Here is a 22,799-nt window from a genome sequence, read left to right on the forward strand (position 1 = left end):
CATGCTTTGTCGAACTATAATTTATTCATGTAGCATGCTTTTTTATGTGCTCTTGAAAGGGTTTGGTACAGCACTACAGGTTTTTAGCTGAATGGATTTGCAGGCTGCGTTCTGCGGATGTGGATTAGAAGATGGAATGTATTTTGGCGTCTCGGGCGTCGAGTACTCTCTCTCAGGCATGAGATGCAGTAGTAATGGCTGTATAATGCCTACAGTGATCTCAGTGATGACATGAGATAGAGAGGTGTGAGAAAAAGGACGCTTTGTGTGAAGTGTGGAAAGTGCCACCTAGTGGCATCAAAGGCCTGCTCTTTCATTTTGTTTGGCACATCATCATAGCTTGTCTTTATACCTTGAAAGGACTTTCTCTCATGCATTTGTCAAAAAAGAGCACTGCCATTAGATAGCTCGTCCTCAGCAATGCTGAATATGTAAAACATCTACTTTGACAAAAAGTCAGTCAGAAAGATTTTTGCTGTCTCTGTGCTGAAACTATTTATTCTATATTGTAGCCTACTATATCCAAATGATAGGCCATATATTATAATATATGGGCCTATCGGTCCCACTTTACATTAGGTGTTCTTAACTACTATGTACTTACATTTAAATTAATAATTTGGTACAATTCACTTATTATGTACATACATGTTTTTACATTGTACTTATATTTTTAAAAATACCTATATGTAATTACATCTGTAATTCATTTCTGTAATTACATTTATAATTACACTGTTGACCCATCCCTTACACCTTAACCCACCCTTAAACCTACCCATACCACCAAACCTGTCCCTAACCTTACCTGTATCCCACCTCAATAGCAGCAATAGTGTTTTGCAATACAGTATGAACACAATAAATGCATTGTACTTATTATTTGATGTAAGTACATAGTAGTTAAGGCCACCTAATATAAAGTGTGACCGGCCTATCATTGGATATAGTACATGGATATATAAGTATTTTTTATTTTATTTAATTATCAGCATTATATCAGCTATTCTGTTCTCTAGATATCATATTGGCATCAGGTATTAAAAAACCCCAACGGCCTATTAGTTGACTACTAATATATAAAGATATGACTAGTTGTGCAGTTATATTTTGGTCTAACCATTAAATCCCATAATTCCATTAAAAAAATTTTTAATAATAATAATAATATATATATATATATATATATATATATATATATATATATATTAGTTGATTGACAAGAGTGATGATAGCATATTACAAAAACTTTCATTTGTGTTCTGAAGGTGGAAAAAAGTGAATAACAGTAAACTAAAAAACTAAGAAATAAAACAAATAAATCACAATTGCTTACAAATGATCAGGCAGAAATTGGTGAGATGTTTTTTGGCTAAAATAATCAACTAAAACCAAAATGTATTTAATGTTTATTTGTTTAGATAATTTTAACTGAAGGCTTGGAATGATTGCTGCAACTAAGTATTTAAAGGAAGTCAAAGGAAACACAGTGTGAGGGGCCAATGAACTGTATTTCTGTAGGAGTGTAAGAGTGTCAAGATTGATTAGATGTTGTCATCTGATATGGAGTTCTCATCAGAGTCGAATTACTGTTTCTGAAGAAAAGAGTTTTGCAAACTAGCACTTTTGAGGAAGACTCAAAAGAATTGTTTACAAACTTTAAAGAGCCTGTCACACAAGCTTAACTCTTCATTTCATAAGATTTGAAACTCAGACTTCTTTGCTGAGCAATACAATTATATTTAGTTTAAATCTAGTTTACTGTAATTGACATGAAGTTAACTCAAAATTACCCCATCCTAACTATTTAGAATAAACATCTTATAGTTCTGCCTGTTCTTTAGTCACAATTGTTGATATTTGCACTTACAAAAAAAAAAAAAAAATTCAGGTTGAAGATGAGGTGATACACTTTCTGAGTTTGATACAGCAGAAAATGAAAGTGAGACACAGAACTTTAAAATAATACAGAACTTTTTTACAAAAATAAATAAATAAATCATTTACACATGGAAAAGAACAGAAAGTTTTAGAATTTTGAAGATTTTAAAACAGTAGGGTCAACAACTACAGTAGGGTCAAGACATTGAATTGTTTACGATTCTGTATTAAAAATGAAATGTCTACTACCAGCCAACACCACAAAGACCCACTGACCTCCAGGGGTTTTGTGAATTGTGAGTAAATATAAAAACAAAAAATGTTGTATAAGTAACTGCAGATTGATGTTTTTAACTTTGACTTGGCCAATCCAAAACCTTAATTTTGCTTTTCTTGAGACATTCAGAGGTGGACTTGCTGGTGTGTTTGGGATCATTGTCCTGCTGCATAACCCAAGTGCACTTGAGCTTGAGGTCACAAACTGATGTCCGGACATTCTCCTTCAGGATTTTCTGATATAGAGCAGAATTCATGGTTCCATCAATTATGGCAAATCATCCAGGTCCTGAAGCTGCAAAGCAGCCTTAGACCATCACACTACCACCACGTTTGACTTTTGGTATGATATTCTTTTTATGAAATGCTGTGTTGGTTGTATGCCAGATGTAACGGGACACGCACCTTCTAAAAAGTTCAACTTTTGTCTCATCAGTCCACAGAATATTTGCCAAAAAGTCTTTGGGATGATCAAGATATTTTTTGGCAAATGTGGGACGAGCCTTTGTGTTCTTTTTGGTCAGCAGTGGCTTTTGCCTTGTAACTGTCCCATGAATGCCGTTTTTGCCCAGTCTCTTTCTTATTGTTGAATCATGAACACTGACCTTAATTGAGTCAAGTGAGGCCTGCAGTTCTTTAGATGTTGTTATGGGTTCTTTTATGACCTCCTGGATGAGTCGTCATTGCACTCTTGGAGTAATTTTGGTTGACCAGCCACTCCTGGGAAGGTTCACCACTGATCCAAGTTTTCGCCATTTGTGGATAGTGGCTCTGACCGTGGTTCGCTGGAGTCCCAAAGCCTTAGACATGACTTTATAACCCTTTCCAGACTGATACATGTCAACTATTTTGTTTCTCATCTGTTCTTAGATTTCTTGGTCACACTTTATATTAGGTGGCCTTAACTACTATGTACTTGCATCAAAGAATAAGTACAATGTACTTATTGTGGTCAAATTGTATTGCAAAACACTTTTGCTGCTATTGAGGTGGGATACGGGTAAGGTTAGGGACAGGTTTGGTGGTATGGGTAGGTTTAAGGGTGGGCTAAGGTGTAAGGGATGGATCAGCAGTGTAATTCTAAATGTAATTACAGAAATTAATTACAGATGTAACTACATATAGGTATTTTTAAAAATACACGTACAATGTAAAACATGTATGTACACAATAATTGCATTGTACCAAATGATTAATTTAAATGTAAGTACATAGTAGTTAAGGCCACCTAATATAAAGTGGGACCAATTTCTTTAGATCGTGGCATGATGTGTTGCTCTTTAAGCATGCTTCACTTGATCAGACATGGGTTTGGGTTTGGCTAGTGAAATTTAACTCGGCTTTCTAAAATAATGTGGTTAATCACAGTTCTTTCATGATTTAACAGGAGGGGGCAATTCATTTTTCACGTAGGGTCAGGTAGGTGTAGACAGCTTTTTTTCCCCTTAAAGGAGTCATCGGATGCCCATTTCCCACAAGTTGATATGATTCTTTAGGGTCTTAATGAAAAGTCTATAATATAATTTGGTTAAAATTTATCAATGATACCTTTTTACCCTGTAAAAATCAGCTCAGTTTTCAGCAAGCTGTTTTTTAGTCCATGTTGCTTTAAATGCTAATAAGCTTTGCTGACTCCCCGCCCCTCTCTTCCATGGAGTGACAAGCAGACTGTAAACTTCAGCCGCAAAACTGGCTAACTAGCACAATAATAGGAAAGGCGTTTTGCAAAGATTCATAAAAAACCCTTATACTTACTTCTTCTGTAGATGAAGCTGGATCACGAATGATTCATGTGAACACATTTAGGCAGATTGGATCGGCGCATTCCCTTCAAAAGCGAAAGTAACGTTAATCCTCTGTGTCTTCAGCGGCTCAGATGTTGGGAGTAAATGACGACTGCTATGTGCATTATTACATCCAACAACAAAACACCAATCGCTTAATCAGAGACATCTTGTCTTCCCCTGCACCGGAGTCGACACAATGGCAGACAACTCTTAGCTCACTCAGGGCGGGTCTAAGGTAAGACAGCCTTGTCAATTAACTATCGTGGGAGGGGCTTGTGCAGAACTACGTCATTCTGACAGGAAACTCAGAAACACTGGGTGGATTTTTATCATTATAGGATGGATGTGTACACACTTCCAACACACAACTCGTAAAGTGAATTTTGCATCCGATTAACTCTTCAATAAATTAAATCATCATTTAAAAACTGCATTTTGTATTTACTTGCATTATCTTTGTGTAATATTAACATTTGTATGATGATCTGAATCTTTTAAGTGTGACAAATATGCAAAAGTTAAAAAAAATAAAAAAATAAAAATAAAAAAAAACAGGAAGGGGGGCAATACATATATATATATATATATATATATATATATATATGAAGAGTTCAGATGCAAAAGCCTCTAAATGCCATCTGAAATTTTCTAAAAATTTGTAAAATGAGCATTTCTTCTAAAATGGGCCCCTATATTTATGTTCAGTTATTTCACTTTAATTGCATAGAAAATGACCTATACATTGCCATTAGAGTAAAATTACTAAACCAAAACATAGCAGCCTGAGACCACCCTGAGACCACCCTGAAAATCTATAACTTACATGAAGTGGACTTATTTAAGATTCTATACTCGAGCAACATGATCTCACAGAATTCCGTGTAATGTTCACGGACTTAATTAACCTCCGAATCTGTGGTGACATCACGGAATCGCCGAAAATTCCGTGATGGGCTCACAGAAGAAATTCCGTGATGGGCTCACAGAAGTGATACCAATGTAAGTCAGTGACAGGCATCAGCCGTGCTCCACGCACGGAAACCCTTAGCATCAATATGCCGACGCGATACTGGGAAATTTATCGTCATCATTATTGTTCAGAACTGTGTAGGTTTAGGGTAGGGGTGGGATCAGGTACTCCAGTGAAAGTATAACTGCATCGGAGTCACTCTTTTTACGTGGTCCGATGCAGCGCTGGTGTTGAACCAGTGAATCCGTGCATGCACCACGGCTGATGCCTTCTGTGAGCACATCACGGAATGTTCGGCGATTCCGTGATACCACCACAGATTCGGGGGTTAATTAAGTCCGTGAACATTACACGGAATTCTGTGAGATCAAGTTGACTCGAGAAGAAATGCCTACTAGCAGACAACAATAAAAAGACCCACTGATCAGTGAGTAAATATTATTTAAAAATGGTGCAAAATAACTGCAATTTGATGTACATTCCATTTGATCCTGAAAATGATCAAAGTTTTAGATTTTTAAAAAGGTAATAACATAAAAATCATAAGAAATGTTTAATATTCATCAGTCAAATAATGTCTAAACAATAAAACATACATATGACAAAGAAGAGCTAATTAAGATTCTGCAAATTTTTGTTTGTATTTCAGTGCTCTTAATTAAATTTTAAGTGAATATTGTGTGACAGTTTTGTAAACCACTGCAATTTTGCAATCTTATGCAATCTTGTCTGCTGTCATTAAAAATATATATTAACTACAGTGGGGTCCAGACATCTGAGACCATGCTGGAAATCTGTAACTTAAATTATTTAAGTTTCTGTAGTTGAGTAGGAACATCTAACAAAAAGACTCACTGACCTCCAGTGATATAATTTTAGGGGGTTTCGTGACTTTTGAATAAATAATATATACAAATTTTGTAAAACAACTAAAACTTTGATTACATCCCATTTGATCCTGGAAATAAGGTTTCAGGTTTTAGAAAGGTTATGACATAAAAATCCTAAGAAATATTTAAGATTCAGCAGGCAAATACACTCTTACTAGCAGACATCAGCCCACCAACAATCAACAGCGAGACTCAACGGCCTCCAGTGATTTCATGGCTGTCAGTGTGAACGGTGGCCTAATGCAGCTGAACTGTTTTGCTAGTGCTCAGGAACCAGGCATTCCGAACAGTTCTTTGATTCTCCGTGCCTCTTTCATTAGGTGTTTGGTAATGCGAGAGCGCGCGTGAGAGTGAGAGCAGCATGTTAGTTATGCGAGTAGACGAAGTGCCTGTGGAGGTAATAGCGTGAGCTCAGCTGGGCAGGAATAGCGACCGAGGTCTCCTGGGGAAGCGAGGAGGCAGTGGAACAGCTGCAGTCTGCGAGGGGGGCTGGCTGACTCACACCTCTGCAGGAAGATGGAACCTGGGGATGGCTGCGGGGCGGTGGAGGCAAGGAGGGGGTGGGCTGGCCAAGGTGCCCTGTTAGGGGCCCACTGATGGAAATTACCAAGATGATTTCCCACAGATACAAGATGGTGGCCGGCACATTTCAAAAAACATTTCGGACTTAATGAATAGCATGAGCACAGCAAATTCCGTATTCATCTGGCTTCTCTCGGCTTTGAAGACCTTCCCCTCCTCACGCCCTGTCTGATTTTAAAAACATCAATAAGCAACGGCAATAAAAATGCAAATTCAAAAGTTTCTTGCGCAGCCGTTATCAAAATGTGTTAGTCACTGCTTGTTTCTTCCTCAGCACTTTAAGGACAATAAGGTTTAGTAACATGTCCTGAATCCTAACCGCTGCGACGCTGAAATCATCTTTACAAGGAGCTCCATAACAAACACTGTGCATCTGTGCCAATGTTCTTGTTGCTGTTCCTTATCTCTCGACTTTCAGTCGCCATCTCTTCTCCCTCTCGGTTGCTGCCCTCCAGAACTATGCCATGTCAAATGATTTCATCTCAAAAAGCGAGGGGGAAAAAAAACAACCTTATTTTCCAAAACAGCCATCTGGCAGGACAGCTCTCAATGTTTCTATCCACCTCCATCCAATTTCCCATTCCGGTCTTCACTCCACAGTCACTACGTCGCTGCGGATAGATCACACACGCAGGAGCTGGAATATTCTGACAGGCCCAATGTCCTCGCTGCCGCCGAATTCTCTGCGTGATTGATTCCATTTCTCCATCCAACAACCCTCCCCCCCTCCCTGAAGCTTTCGCCTCATTCCTCCACTCGCTGCTGTCATTTGCTATTCATATTTCCTGTGCTCGGGGAAACGGTCTTTTCGCTTATTTCTTGAATTAAAGTGAAATAGATCATACATTGTGCTCAAGGTGTTGGCATTTTAAAGCTCTTGTTTAGCTGCCTTTTACTTTCCACCGGAAAGGAAATGGAATTGAGTAAAGTTAAATGGAACAATGAGCAAGAATGATGGCATTCTTCTTTTTCCATATTGTCTCAAATCCATTTTTATAGCAGCTAGTTCTGGTCCTCGAGTTTGATTATCTGAGTTTGCAACGTTCCAGACCAGAGGAACATACGAGTTGTTCGATTTTGTTGCTTCTTTTGGAACTATTTCCGTTGCCCAAAAAGATACACAAATCTCTGTCAAATCTAAATATCACTTTTGCGATCATGCTGTTGTTCTGAACATTGGGTGCCATATTATTGCTCAGTAAAACCACTCTCGCTCTTGATATTGCTTGAATGTGCATATAATTTCATGATGGAAGCCGGGCTGCCAAAAATGGCTCATGTATCTGATATTGGAATTTTCATGGGGAAAAAAGGTGAGCACTGCAGAATTTCAAATATAAAGCCATGAATTAGTTTACCTGTGGGCTCTTATGTTAATGCGCCTTCAACTCTTCAAGTCATAGCTCTGAAACCGTCATCTCTATTTAGCGTTGACATGACAGATGGGGAGAGGGCTGTAAGGTTGTACAACATCCCACAGCTCACTTACAAACGTCGTACAGGAATACCTCTGCAGAGGATCAAGACTGCTTAGATTAAAACTTTGGAGGAATCTATATTCTGTGTTGCTTGGTATGTATTTTTTTTCTAATAGAAGTACTCCCTGAATAATTTGGACAAAGAACATTTTTCATTGAATTACTGGATGTCACCGGTAAATAATTGTTAATGGAGTTGGATGTGTTGGATTCCTTAGAGAAAACTGTTTTCTATAATGAAGTACACTGTTCTTTTCCACAAGAATACAGAATGCAGAGAAGAAAAGATCTGTAATAATTCAATCAGATTTAGTGACTGTCAGCCCTTTCTAAATGCTTTCTTTTGGTCTGGAACATTCTGATAATTGCATAGCTGGTCTAAGAAAATAAACCATTTGCTCTTTTCCAAAACGTAGAGAAGTCAATGTAAGATAAGTCATTTTGGCCAGATTCTAGGGCAGCATTGCATGTATATTTTGAATACAATACAATCCCAGAATGCACTGCAATATGCTCAGTGACAAATAAATAGATGGAGGGGACAAGTAAATATTATTTAGAATATTATGCTTAGAATTCATTCAAGACTGAAAAGTATTAAAGGGTTAGTTCACTTCCAGAATAAAAATGTCCTGATAATTTATTCATCCCCATGTCATCCAATATGATCATGTCTTTCTTCAGTTGAAAAGACATGAAGGTTGTGTAAAATATTCCAGGATTTTTCTCCAATGGTGGCCAATGGGTTGAAGGTCCAAATTGCAGCTTCAAAGGGTTCTAAAAGATCCCAGCCTATAGGCATAAGGGTCTCATCTAGCGAAACGATCGGTCATTTTATAAAAAAATTATATATATATATATATATATATATATATATATACTTTTTAACCACAAATGCTCGTCTTGCACTAGCTCTGTGATGCACGTCCGTGACTTCATGCATTCCCTTTTGGGAAAGTCACACGCAGTTAGTTCTTCGTCTGTGTATTTCAGTTCACAAAGGTAGGGTAGTGCAAAAAACTCCAAGTAATTTATTCCTCCAACTTCCAAATCAACTGACATCGTTGTTTTACCTTTTTTTTTTTTTTTTTTGTAAAGGCTGTTTGATTTTCTTTGCATGTTTGCTTTGTAAACCCTGGGTCGGTACTTCCGCTTACGTCACACGTGACTTTTGCAACCTGATTACGTAATGCGTGAAGTCGAGCTAGTGCAAGATGAGCATTTGTGGTTAAAAAGTATATAAATGTTTTTTTTTGTTTTTTAGAAAATTATAGATTGTTCTGCTATATACCCTTATTCCTTGGCTGGGATCGTGTACAGTCCTTTGAAGCTGTATTAAAACTGCAATTTGGACTTTCAACCTGTTGGCCGCCACTGAAGTGCACTATATGGCGAAAATTCCTGTAATGTTTTCCTCAAAAACCTTAATCTCTTTTCGACTGAATAAAGTTCGACGTGAACATCTTGAATTGGGGAGAGTCAGTAATCAGGAATTTTTTTTATTCTGGAAGTGAACTAATCCTTTTATAATGTAGAATAATTTTACCTCAAATACATACGTTGCCGGTACTGAAGTCAATTCCAAGTCAAGTTTCCCATTTACTTCACATGATGCTGCCTATGTAGGGTATTCCAAATCAGTCAATTTTGATGTTCCATGATCCTAAAATGCAGAAGCCATCTGTAGTAAGTTTAGTAACTATTGGGTCAGCTCACTAATTTTTTTGGAAATAGCTATTGTTGTCTTTTATTTATTCTCAAAAGTCAGTTTTTTCCCTGTCGCACTGTTTCATTCTCATTCTCACAACGTATCCAAATTGCCACTCGTATACTACATTTCTATTGTCATCTAGCCTATGATGACATTTTCTCAAGTTTCTCATGAACACTATGTCTGTTTGATGCTGTTATTTGTCGTGATGGTGATTTGAAGTTAATCTCTGTGGGGGTGAAGAGCATGCTAGCAATATGCTCGGCTCCAAATAACCAGATGTTATGCCCAGAACCCATTATGAGTTCACTTGGTAATAATGAGGCTTCGTAAGAGGTTTCCATGGCAGCAGCACAATGCCCTTGCTTTGTGTTTTGCTGTGTCATGTTTACATAAGAAGGATTCCTTACGGAGCTTATTCAGTCTCAGGCTTTTTGGGGCCATATTTAAGGTGATTGTTTCCAGTGTTTCTGTGCTGTAAGAGGTTCCACTCTAATGAACGCTTTACAGTGCACTGCACGTATTTACTGCATGTCCAACTGTTTGGCAGCCACCACATATCATCCTTTAGAGTAGAGTACATTCATCTTTTTTTTTTTGTAAAAATGTAAAATGTAAAAAAAAAAAAAAATGAATACAATACATATATATATATATATATATATATATATATAACAATAACAGAAAAGTATGGCGTAACACCCCCAATTTATTTCTGAGACATGATTTAGTTATGAATGGTCAGAAGAAAGCAGAAATTTTAAAGGGATAGACACATAAATGCAATTCTGTCATCATTTACTCACTCTCATGTTCTTTTAAAACTGTATGTTGTTATAATGTTTTCATAAGACTTTTATATCAGTTATTCTGATATTAGATCAAAAATACAGTAAAAGCAATATTATTGTGAAATATGATTAAAAAAAAAGAAAAAAAAAGAAAAGAAACCCTTAAAATAACTGTTCTATTTTAAAATGTAATTTATTCCTGGGATGCAACACTGAATCAGAATTTTAGCATCATTACTCAGTCCTTCAGATATCATTCTGATGCTGATTTGCTGCTGAAGAAAAGCAGGTTTTGATCAATTGAATGCATCCTTTGCTGAATTATAAAATTCTAGAAGTATTTATTTAAAAAAAAAAAAAAAATCCCACTTTATATCAGGTGGCCAAAACTACTATGTACTTACATTTTAATTAGTCATTTGGAACAATGCACTTATTGTATACATAAATGTTTTTTACATTGTACTTATATTTGAAAAATGCCTGCATGTAATTATATCTGTAATTACATTTATAAATACACTGTTGACCCATCCCTTACACTTTAACCCACTCTTAAACCTACTCATCCTAGACAGCAAGCAGTGTCGGCCCAGATCCGGCCCACATCTGGCCCGCATGGATTTCACACAGGCCAGATGTGTGCCGGATCTGGGCAAACACCACGTTGCTGTCTGGGATACCACCAAACCTGTCCCTAACCTTACCCGTATCCCATTTCAATAGCAGAAAAAGTGTTTTGTAATACAGTATGAACACAAGTACATTGTTTTATAAAGTTTATTTCTTAATTTTTTTTTTTTTTTTTAACAGAAGAAAGTCTTATGGTATTGGAAACGACATGAGAGTGAATGAATGGTAGCACTTTTCAATTTTGGGTGAACTGTCCCTTTAAGCAAATCGTGACCATTTCTTTTATCGTGTTTTTCGATGGCCCAGTCCTTCTTCGTTGGATGACAAAAATGAAAGAGCAACCGGTTGGTGCACAGGGCCACATTAACCCATCAAACTGTGTCTCATCTTCTTTCCATCTTCCGTTTTTTCGGAGCTGGCTGATGATGTGCTGACTTCCATATCCTGAGTCAGCAGTGGGAAAGGAATCAGCTCCCATCCTCCTGCCTGCAGCTGCTCCACGCAAAGGCCACAGCACCAGACGAACAAGTTGATGGTCTGGAAAATTGCATTAAAACCTGCAGGTCTTATTCCTCCGTCCATCATGCACATTTCATGTGCTGAATCAAATTAGTCCCGTTATGGATTGACACCATTTCTATGGAGAAACAGGTGCTTTACAACCTGATTATTGTCATATCCTTAAATTTAATTACCTGCTGGGATGGAAATATGGGACATTGAAGGTTTTGTTCTCTCGGCTGTTCTCTCAAGCATTTTAAGGTTTATGTGCGCTTGTATTGGATGAATCCTGAACATAAATTATTATTGTACCTTCTTGTGTTGCTTAAAGTCAAAGTGTATAATTTCTGCACCATTAGCATCACCAAATGCCATTACAAATATAATGAATGTTTTCAAGCAAGCAAACATTTCCCCATCTGCTATTGGTTGGTCAAACTGATGGTCTCATTCCAAACTCATGCCACTGGTTGAGCAGATGTTGTTGCTGGGCTGATCATGATGGTTACACAAACAGAGCAGTGTTTTGATAGCACCACAGGTTTTACACTCTTTGATTTACATAATGTTGTCTTTGCATACTAAGTGAATTAGGAGAAAGTATAGTATACTAACAAAATGACACACTTCACATTTAATGAATTTTGGTGCTGCCATGAGGATGAAGGGCTAAATGGCCTCTGTCATTTTTCTGATCCCATATCTTCCTTCCCTTTTTTCTGGCCTGTCTATCCATTCTAGCTGTAAACTCTAAAATTGTGCATTTCATTAATTCAGTATTCAAATATTCCTCCTTTCCTCTAAATTAAACCCTAGAGGTTTTCTTTAGTTTACTTAGGCCAGTTTTCAACACGCTTTTTTTTCATTTTAAAATATAAGTTTAGTCTTGAATAAACAATTGCAATTATACAGCACCTAATGTCATGAACATAACAGGGTTTTTGGGGGTTCTTCTAAGATGTCATGAAAAAGCTGGTCAAGACTGTGCATGAATAAACAAAACATGGTTTAGGCCTGTCAAAAGCATGTTTCAAGTCCTGTTTTATACTGAATATTTTAATAGAAAAAAAAACTTTTCACACTTAAACCACACTAACTTAACAAATAATTGCATTATTGCAAAAAAAAAAAAAAGAAAAAAAAAGTTTTTAGTGGATTTATGAAGTCAGATATGTAGTTCATCCCATTAACAACCATTTCTAAATGATTTGCTTAAAATGTCACGTGTTTCCATTATACTGTGCATGCATAAAAAAAATCATCCATTTTATAGTAAGTATGGTTAATATCCTAGAGTGTTTTTTTTTTTTTGTGTGTGTGTGTGTGTGTGTGTGTGTGTGTGTGTGTGCAACAGAGTACTATCTCCATAACGTCACAGCCCAGAAGATTAACGGGTTCTCATGGGTTCTCTTAAGATTTTCATATGGGCTTTTATAATGAGGTTTTTCAATTCTTGAGTAAAAAGTCTGTGGGAAACATAACTTGATAATGCTTTTGTTGTACAATGTAAACTGCACACGCTCACACCCCAAATGTTATGTAGTTTCTTATTCCAAACAAATGTTTTATTTGAGTTGTCAGGTGTGTGTAATTTACACTGTAACACAAAACGTCCAAATATCGTCAATTTAAATTTACCACAGACCTTCTATAATATAAAATCTTGAGGGAATCCATTGCAAATTAGTCCTCCGTGTTTTAACGTCACAGCTGTAGCTTCTATATCTGTTGGATCTTAATATATATATATATATATATATATATATGCATAATGATGCATAATATAGATATTTGGTGTAAAATCAAATAACAGAGGCTGTAACTTAAATAGGTCATATATATATATATATAAATAAATAAATAAGATAATGTTTTAAAAACCTTTTTCGCATATCGTGCTCATTTTAAAATCCAACAAATACACAATATCTAGTGATCTGTCCTTGAGGCACTTTAGCACTAATGTGAAGCCAGAAAGTCGCTGTTAAATACAGCATATGTAAATATTCCTGTGAAAGCAACTGAAAATGACAGAATTTGCAAGGTCACATTTAAGTGTAGCATATGGAGAGAGTCATCCGGTCATCTGTTTCACCTTCAGTGTATATTTGCAGGCGATGCCAATGGGCATGAGGAAATAATAGGCTTTGTCCCACAAACAAATGAATCCAAAATACCCTGGATCGGCACAATGACGCTCACTTATCAGCAAGGTACCGTTAGATAAAGATAATTAGTGTGTGGAGCCCCAAGGCAGTCTGTGCTCTTGACTGAGCCATTTGGGGCGAACCTGAAAGCCAGACCTGAAATTGCGTCTCCACAGTCATAAGAGAAAGTCCAGCTCCCTTCACACGGAGAGGTCTGGCCGGGGCAGGACCACTGACACTCAATTCCAGCCAGTTCTTCTCCGGTAATTAACGTACAGCGCTAATACCATCTGATACAAATGAAGCACGACTCCTACCTCCTCATAATTCTCTCTCTCACTCGAAAGTAATTTGAGGGTTCGATGTGCCGAATGTCCTCCTCTCCCACGAGCTGGCTTCATTACAACTGAATTGTTTCAGCACCTCTGAGCCCCTTCTGTGCAACTCTTTTATGTTTTCCTGTGACACACGTATGAATTTGAAATGACTTCAAATAAGCAGCCGGAGAACATCATAGCGGGACGGCCTCAGAGGGGTTCAAACACCTTCAGAATGCCACTGAAGGAAGACGAAAGGAAAGCGAGGGTGGGGCTGAAAATTTGAGGAAATGACAAGGAGCAAAAAGGGTACTTGGGTAATTGGAGGGTGGAGAGAGAGATGAAAGAGGCAGGAGGCAACAACGGGAGGATCTGTGGGTTCAGGTTGTGCGAATTCAAAAATCAATTAAGAACTAATTAATTTAAGCTAGCAAATAGGATATATAACTGTAGTTTGGATTTGAACTTAGTAGAATGGAAAATGGCACACTATATATTACATTTTTAACTATGAATTACTTCTAAGTTGAGCAAGCTCTTAAAAGCCTCATGAAATGCATTTTTAGATCAATGTATTATGTTTCTGGATTTACTGTATCAAAAAAGTTCAAATATTTGTAAAATAATAATCATTTTGACTCTGTCACAAACACTTACCTCTTTCAGAAGCATAATTAAATGCCCACTACTGTGATTAACAACTTCATTGGACCGTATAAGATATTTAGTTTAAAAGGTGGAAACTCATCTTTTAAACTGAAGAGTTAGCTTTAAGGAAACTTGCACTGTTTTATTGTAGGGTAACCTCTTATATGGGTAAATATCAAGGACATTTTGACATTTCATGACCCCTTTTAAACTGTAAACGTTTCCCACCGCTGCTGCGGTTCAGTCTGACAGTTCTGCTGACGGGTCTTGGTTGGTGAGATAGTTACAGTAGTCAATGTATCTGCGTTCTCTATGAGGCGTGAAGGTCCAACCAACTGCACTTTGCTCAGAGTGATGTTCTCATCACAGAGTGTTGAACCCTCGAGGCTCTATAGAAGAGCTGCTCCGTTCAGTCTAACAGGATTTCCACCAGCAGCCATCACTACTCACATGAGATTCTTCAGCACTGCTTTGAATAGTTATATGTGTAGAATTCAGTTTATGATGCAGATCCGGAAGATTTACAGATGTTCTCAAGATGTTTTCACTGGCAATTATTAGTATTTTAGAGTCAGAGCACATGCTGGCAAACAGTCCAGAGGATAATATCATTGCTCAGAGGTTGCTTTTTCACAGCTGAGGAGACTCAAATTAGTTCTCAGTTACATTTTGCTAAAGTTTTCCTCCTAAGATTTAATAATAAGCAAAAATAAATAAATAAATAAAAGGATAAACAAATACAACTGGTGTTGTGGGTGTAGTACAGTGAGTATAACATATATAATGTAGATAGTGTAGGACATGAGATTTGACATGAGAAGCACTTAAAATGTGCCATCATAACAATGACATGAAGAAACAGAACAAACTGAGACACAGACTAAATCCAGAAGAACTGTGGCAATGTCTCCAAGATGCTTCAAGAGACCTACCTGCAAAGCTACAGTACTGTTAAAAGTACTGCGCTTGTGTAAAAATGCTGTAAAATGAGGATGCTGTCAAAATAATGTCACAAATAGATTTTCTTTATCTGTTAACTTCTATTAACTAAATTAAATCAACATTTAGTGTGACCATCCTTTGCGTTTAAAGCAGATTTTGCCCTCTGTGCACTTTTCAGGTAGCTTTGCAGGTAGGTCTCTTGAAGCACCTTGGAGACGTTGCCACAGTTCTTCTGGATTTAGTCTGTCTCAGTTTGTTCTGTTTCTTCGTGTCATTCCAGACAGACTGGATGATAATGAGATCAGATCTCTGTGTGGAGCACTGGCTGTTGTCAGACTGGATTATTACAATTAATGGCAAAATGAATGTTTGGAAATGTAAACTGATATTTACTACTGACACACTACAGCAAAAGATAGACATAACTGACTAAAAACCATTTGTTTTAGCTGGTGAAAGTCAAGTCACCAGTATTTATATAGCGCTTTTTACAATGCAGATTAAAGCAGCTTTACAGTAGTAAACAGGGAAATAGTGTGTCGAAATAGTGTGCCTTTCTCCTCTAGCCAGATGAAACCAGTAGTTTAATTCTAGGGTGAAACAAAGTCAGATTGTGCAGAGCAGAAGAGACTTCTTTCACAAACATATTACCAACCCCCAAACGTTTGAAAAGTAGTGTGAATGTAAATCTACCTCACAATATAGTATAAAAGCTCAGGTCATTTTTTTAAAATAATTATTTAATGCTAAATATTTGGGTTCAAATTGAATCCCATGACTTGATTGCAGACTTTTGTTTCTTTGACAGTGTGTGGCATTAAGATCTCTTCTGAAACTCTGGAGGAGACACATGTGAGATTCCTGTTGTCTTTTGTCAGGAGAAAGCAGGACTCAAAACTCCCTGCCTTTCATTTCTCTGCAGTCCAGTAAAAACAATTGAGATATTAAAGAAATCCCATTCATTTTCTTTCCTAATGAAATGTTGCTGCATCATTTTAAATGGCCAGAACAATGAACATTTCACAAGTACTTAATGCGTGGTGAAAACCTTTTGAGTTTATCTACAGCCGTCTCATTAGGTTGTGCATAGAGAACAACAGAAAAAGCCAAGAAAAAATACCTTACCCGTATCCCATTTCAATAGCAGAAAAAGTGTTTTGTAATACAGTATGAACACAAGTACATTGTTTTATAAAGTTTATTTCTTAATTTTTTTTTTTTTTTTTTTTTAACAGAAGAAAGTCTTATGGTATTGGAAACGACATGAGAGTGAATGAATGGTAGCACTTTTCAATTTTGGGTGAACTGTCCCTTTAAGCAAATCGTGACCATTTCTTTTATCGTGTTTTTCGATGGCCCAGTCCTTCTTCGTTGGATGACAAAAATGAAAGAGCAACCGGTTGGTGCACAGGGCCACATTAACCCATCAAACTGTGTCTCATATTCTTTCCATCTTCCGTTTTTTCGGAGCTGGCTGATGATGTGCTGACTTCCATATCCTGAGTCAGCAGTGGGAAAGGAATCAGCTCCCATCCTCCTGCCTGCAGCTGCTCCACGCAAAGGCCACAGCACCAGACGAACAAGTTGATGGTCTGGAAAATTGCATTAAAACCTGCAGGTCTTATTCCTCCGTCCATCATGCACATTTCATGTGCTGAATCAAATTAGTCCGTTATGGATTGACACCATTTCTATGGAGAAACAGGTGCTTTACAACCTGATTATTGTCATATCCTTAAATTTAATTACCTGCTGGGATGGAAATATGGGACATTGAAGGTTTTGTTCTCTCGGCTGTTCTCTCAAGCATTTTAAGGTTTATGTGCGCTTGTATTGGATGAATCCTGAACATAAATTATTATTGTACCTTCTTGTGTTGCTTAAAGTCAAAGTGTATAATTTCTGCACCATTAGCATCACCAAATGCCATTACAAATATAATGAATGTTTTCAAGCAAGCAAACATTTCCCCATCTGCTATTGGTTGGTCAAACTGATGGTCTCATTCCAAACTCATGCCACTGGTTGAGCAGATGTTGTTGCTGGGCTGATCATGATGGTTACACAAACAGAGCAGTGTTTTGATAGCACCACAGGTTTTACACTCTTTGATTTACATAATGTTGTCTTTGCATACTAAGTGAATTAGGAGAAAGTATAGTATACTAACAAAATGACACACTTCACATTTAATGAATTTTGGTGCTGCCATGAGGATGAAGGGCTAAATGGCCTCTGTCATTTTTCTGATCCCATATCTTCCTTCCCTTTTTTCTGGCCTGTCTATCCATTCTAGCTGTAAACTCTAAAATTGTGCATTTCATTAATTCAGTATTCAAATATTCCTCCTTTCCTCTAAATTAAACCCTAGAGGTTTTCTTTAGTTTACTTAGGCCAGTTTTCAACACGCTTTTTTTTTTCATTTTAAAATATAAGTTTAGTCTTGAATAAACAATTGCAATTATACAGCACCTAATGTCATGAACATAACAGGGTTTTTGGGGGTTCTTCTAAGATGTCATGAAAAAGCTGGTCAAGACTGTGCATGAATAAACAAAACATGGTTTAGGCCTGTCAAAAAGCATGTTTCAAGTCCTGTTTTATACTGAATATTTTAATAGAAAAAAAAAAAAACTTTTTCACACTTAAACCACACTAACTTAACAAATAATTGCATTATTGCAAAAAAAAAAAAAAAAAAAAAAAGTTTTTAGTGGATTTATGAAGTCAGATATGTAGTTCATCCCATTAACAACCATTTCTAAATGATTTGCTTAAAATGTCACGTGTTTCCATTATACTGTGCATGCATAAAAAAAATCATCCATTTTATAGTAAGTATGGTTAATATCCTAGAGTGTTTTTTTTTTTTTGTGTGTGTGTGTGTGTGTGTGTGTGTGTGTGTGTGTGCAACAGAGTACTATCTCCATAACGTCACAGCCCAGAAGATTAACGGGTTCTCATGGGTTCTCTTAAGATTTTCATATGGGCTTTTATAATGAGGTTTTTCAATTCTTGAGTAAAAGTCTGTGGGAAACATAACTTGATAATGCTTTTGTTGTACAATGTAAACTGCACACGCTCACACCCCAAATGTTATGTAGTTTCTTATTCCAAACAAATGTTTTATTTGAGTTGTCAGGGTGTGTGTAATTTACACTGTAACACAAAACGTCCAAATATCGTCAATTTAAATTTACCACAGACCTTCTATAATATAAAATCTTGAGGGAATCCATTGCAAATTAGTCCTCCGTGTTTTAACGTCACAGCTGTAGCTTCTATATCTGTTGGATCTTAATATATATATATATATATATATATATATGCATAATGATGCATAATATAGATATTTGGTGTAAAATCAAATAACAGAGGCTGTAACTTAAATAGGTCATATATATATATATATAAATAAATAAATAAGATAATGTTTTAAAAACCTTTTTCGGCATATCGTGCTCATTTTAAAATCCAACAAATACACAATATCTAGTGATCTGTCCTTGAGGCACTTTAGCACTAATGTGAAGCCAGAAAGTCGCTGTTAAATACAGCATATGTAAATATTCCTGTGAAAGCAACTGAAAATGACAGAATTTGCAAGGTCACATTTAAGTGTAGCATATGGAGAGAGTCATCCGGTCATCTGTTTCACCTTCAGTGTATATTTGCAGGCGATGCCAATGGGCATGAGGAAATAATAGGCTTTGTCCCACAAACAAATGAATCCAAAATACCCTGGATCGGCACAATGACGCTCACTTATCAGCAAGGTACCGTTAGATAAAGATAATTAGTGTGTGGAGCCCCAAGGCAGTCTGTGCTCTTGACTGAGCCATTTGGGGCGAACCTGAAAGCCAGACCTGAAATTGCGTCTCCACAGTCATAAGAGAAAGTCCAGCTCCCTTCACACGGAGAGGTCTGGCCGGGGCAGGACCACTGACACTCAATTCCAGCCAGTTCTTCTCCGGTAATTAACGTACAGCGCTAATACCATCTGATACAAATGAAGCACGACTCCTACCTCCTCATAATTCTCTCTCTCACTCGAAAGTAATTTGAGGGTTCGATGTGCCGAATGTCCTCCTCTCCCACGAGAGCTGGCTTCATTACAACTGAATTGTTTCAGCACCTCTGAGCCCCTTCTGTGCAACTCTTTTATGTTTTCCTGTGACACACGTATGAATTTGAAATGACTTCAAATAAGCAGCCGGAGAACATCATAGCGGGACGGCCTCAGAGGGGTTCAAACACCTTCAGAATGCCACTGAAGGAAGACGAAAGGAAACGAGGGTGGGGCTGAAAATTTGAGGGAAATGACAAGGAGCAAAAAGGGTACTTGGGTAATTGGAGGGGTGGAGAGAGAGATGAAAGAGGCAGGGAGGCAACAACGGGGAGGATCTGTGGGTTCAGGTTGTGCGGAATTCAAAAATCAATTAAGAACTAATTAATTTAAGCTAGCAAATAGGATATATAACTGTAGTTTGGATTTGAACTTAGTAGAATGGAAAATGGCACACTATATATTACATTTTTAACTATGAATTACTTCTAAGTTGAGCAAGCTCTTAAAAGCCTCATGAAATGCATTTTTAGATCAATGTATTATGTTTCTGGATTTACTGTATCAAAAAAGTTCAAATATTTGTAAAATAATAATCATTTTGACTCTGTCACAAACACTTACCTCTTTCAGAAGCATAATTAAATGCCCACTACTGTGATTAACAACTTCATTGGACCGTATAAGATATTTAGTTTAAAAGGTGGAAACTCATCTTTTAAACTGAAGAGTTAGCTTTAAGGAAACTTGCACTGTTTTATTGTAGGGTAACCTCTTATATGGGTAAATATCAAGGACATTTTGACATTTCATGACCCCTTTTAAACTGTAAACGTTTCCCACCGCTGCTGCGGTTCAGTCTGACAGTTCTGCTGACGGGTCTTGGTTGGTGAGATAGTTACAGTAGTCAATGTATCTGCGTTCTCTATGAGGCGTGAAGGTCCAACCAACTGCACTTTGCTCAGAGTGATGTTCTCATCACAGAGTGTTGAACCCTCGAGGCTCTATAGAAGAGCTGCTCCGTTCAGTCTAACAGGATTTCCACCAGCAGCCATCACTACTCACATGAGATTCTTCAGCACTGCTTTGAATAGTTATATGTGTAGAATTCAGTTTATGATGCAGATCCGGAAGATTTACAGATGTTCTCAAGATGTTTTCACTGGCAATTATTAGTATTTTAGAGTCAGAGCACATGCTGGCAAACAGTCCAGAGGATAATATCATTGCTCAGAGGTTGCTTTTTCACAGCTGAGGAGACTCAAATTAGTTCTCAGTTACATTTTGCTAAAGTTTTCCTCCTAAGATTTAATAATAAGCAAAAATAAATAAATAAATAAAAGGATAAACAAATACAACTGGTGTTGTGGGTGTAGTACAGTGAGTATAACATATATAATGTAGATAGTGTAGGACATGAGATTTGACATGAGAAGCACTTAAAATGTGCCATCATAACAATGACATGAAGAAACAGAACAAACTGAGACACAGACTAAATCCAGAAGAACTGTGGCAATGTCTCCAAGATGCTTCAAGAGACCTACCTGCAAAGCTACAGTACTGTTAAAAGTACTGCGCTTGTGTAAAAATGCTGTAAAATGAGGATGCTGTCAAAAATAATGTCACAAATAGATTTTCTTTATCTGTTAACTTCTATTAACTAAATTAAATCAACATTTAGTGTGACCATCCTTTGCGTTTAAAGCAGATTTTGCCCTCTGTGCACTTTTCAGGTAGCTTTGCAGGTAGGTCTCTTGAAGCACCTTGGAGACGTTGCCACAGTTCTTCTGGATTTAGTCTGTCTCAGTTTGTTCTGTTTCTTCGTGTCATTCCAGACAGACTGGATGATAATGAGATCAGATCTCTGTGTGGAGCACTGGCTGTTGTCAGACTGGATTATTACAATTAATGGCAAAATGAATGTTTGGAAATGTAAACTGATATTTACTACTGACACACTACAGCAAAAGATAGACATAACTGACTAAAACCATTTGTTTTAGCTGGTGAAAGTCAAGTCACCAGTATTTATATAGCGCTTTTACAATGCAGATTAAAGCAGCTTTACAGTAGTAAACAGGGAAATAGTGTGTCGAAATAGTGTGCCTTTCTCCTCTAGCCAGATGAAACCAGTAGTTTAATTCTAGGGTGAAACAAAGTCAGATTGTGCAGAGCAGAAGAGACTTCTTTCACAAACATATTACCAACCCCAAACGTTTGAAAAGTAGTGTGAATGTAAATCTACCTCACAATATAGTATAAAAGCTCAGGTCATTTTTAAAATAATTATTTAATGCTAAATATTTGGGTTCAAATTGAATCCCATGACTTGATTGCAGACTTTTGTTTCTTTGACAGTGTGTGGCATTAAGATCTCTTCTGAAACTCTGGAGGAGACACATGTGAGATTCCTGTTGTCTTTTGTCAGGAGAAAGCAGGACTCAAAACTCCCTGCCTTTCATTTCTCTGCAGTCCAGTAAAAACAATTGAGATATTAAAGAAATCCCATTCATTTTCTTTCCTAATGAAATGTTGCTGCATCATTTTAAATGGCCAGAACAATGAACATTTCACAAGTACTTAATGCGTGGTGAAAACCTTTTGAGTTTATCTACAGCCGTCTCATTAGGTTGTGCATAGAGAACAACAGAAAAAGCCATCACTGCTCTGCATCCTCGCCAAAGCGAAATGTCACCCAGACCAGGGAGCAGCTGTGCGCTCCCAGAGGAGGCTCTGTCTGGCTTGAAGATCCTGACTGTTCTGGCCTAAAGCACACATGGCCTCCGCTGGACCATGGAGACTCAGGCTATTAATGAGGAACGGACAGAGGAGAAAGCAGAGCTAGGAAGGGTCCCTACAGACACTATTACCATTTGTTTATGTAGCTCATTTAAGTGTGGAGTATAGTCTTCCCCAGCAACACATGCCCCATGTTGTTAATGGAATCATTTATATTAATATTTGCAAGAGATTCAGTATGTTTTTAAGGAGCTTAGGGCCAAACGCAAGCAAAAACATGAGGAACAAAATGTGAATATAAATGATGGCTTATGCAGATCGTGTTTATTTTCATCTGTGTCCATTGTGAACATACTCCATGTTTGCTCTAACAAGTTATGCAGCTCATCTGTAATGTATGCCGACACTTTGTGGTAAAATCAGTCTAACTGGAGCGA

The 22,799-nt window shown here is 37.3% G+C and overlaps 1 protein-coding gene across 5 annotated transcripts in view; it reads left to right on the forward strand.

The window, feature by feature from the left end:
- The window catches only part of elfn1a (extracellular leucine-rich repeat and fibronectin type III domain containing 1a), a 156,284-nt gene that overhangs the window by 119,368 nt on the left and 14,117 nt on the right, over positions 1 to 22,799 (forward strand). Inside the window, exon 4 of one of the 5 annotated variants that reach the window (XM_058769811.1) lies at positions 4,026 to 4,179. The exons of the other annotated variants lie outside the window; for them this stretch is intronic. The gene's annotated coding sequence lies outside the window, so the exon portion shown is untranslated. The remainder of the gene's footprint in view (positions 1 to 4,025; positions 4,180 to 22,799) is intronic. 5 annotated transcript variants of the gene reach the window in all.

The sequence above is a fragment of the Onychostoma macrolepis genome, chromosome 03 (assembly GCF_012432095.1).
Source record: "Onychostoma macrolepis isolate SWU-2019 chromosome 03, ASM1243209v1, whole genome shotgun sequence".
Lineage (NCBI taxonomy): Eukaryota > Metazoa > Chordata > Actinopteri > Cypriniformes > Cyprinidae > Onychostoma > Onychostoma macrolepis.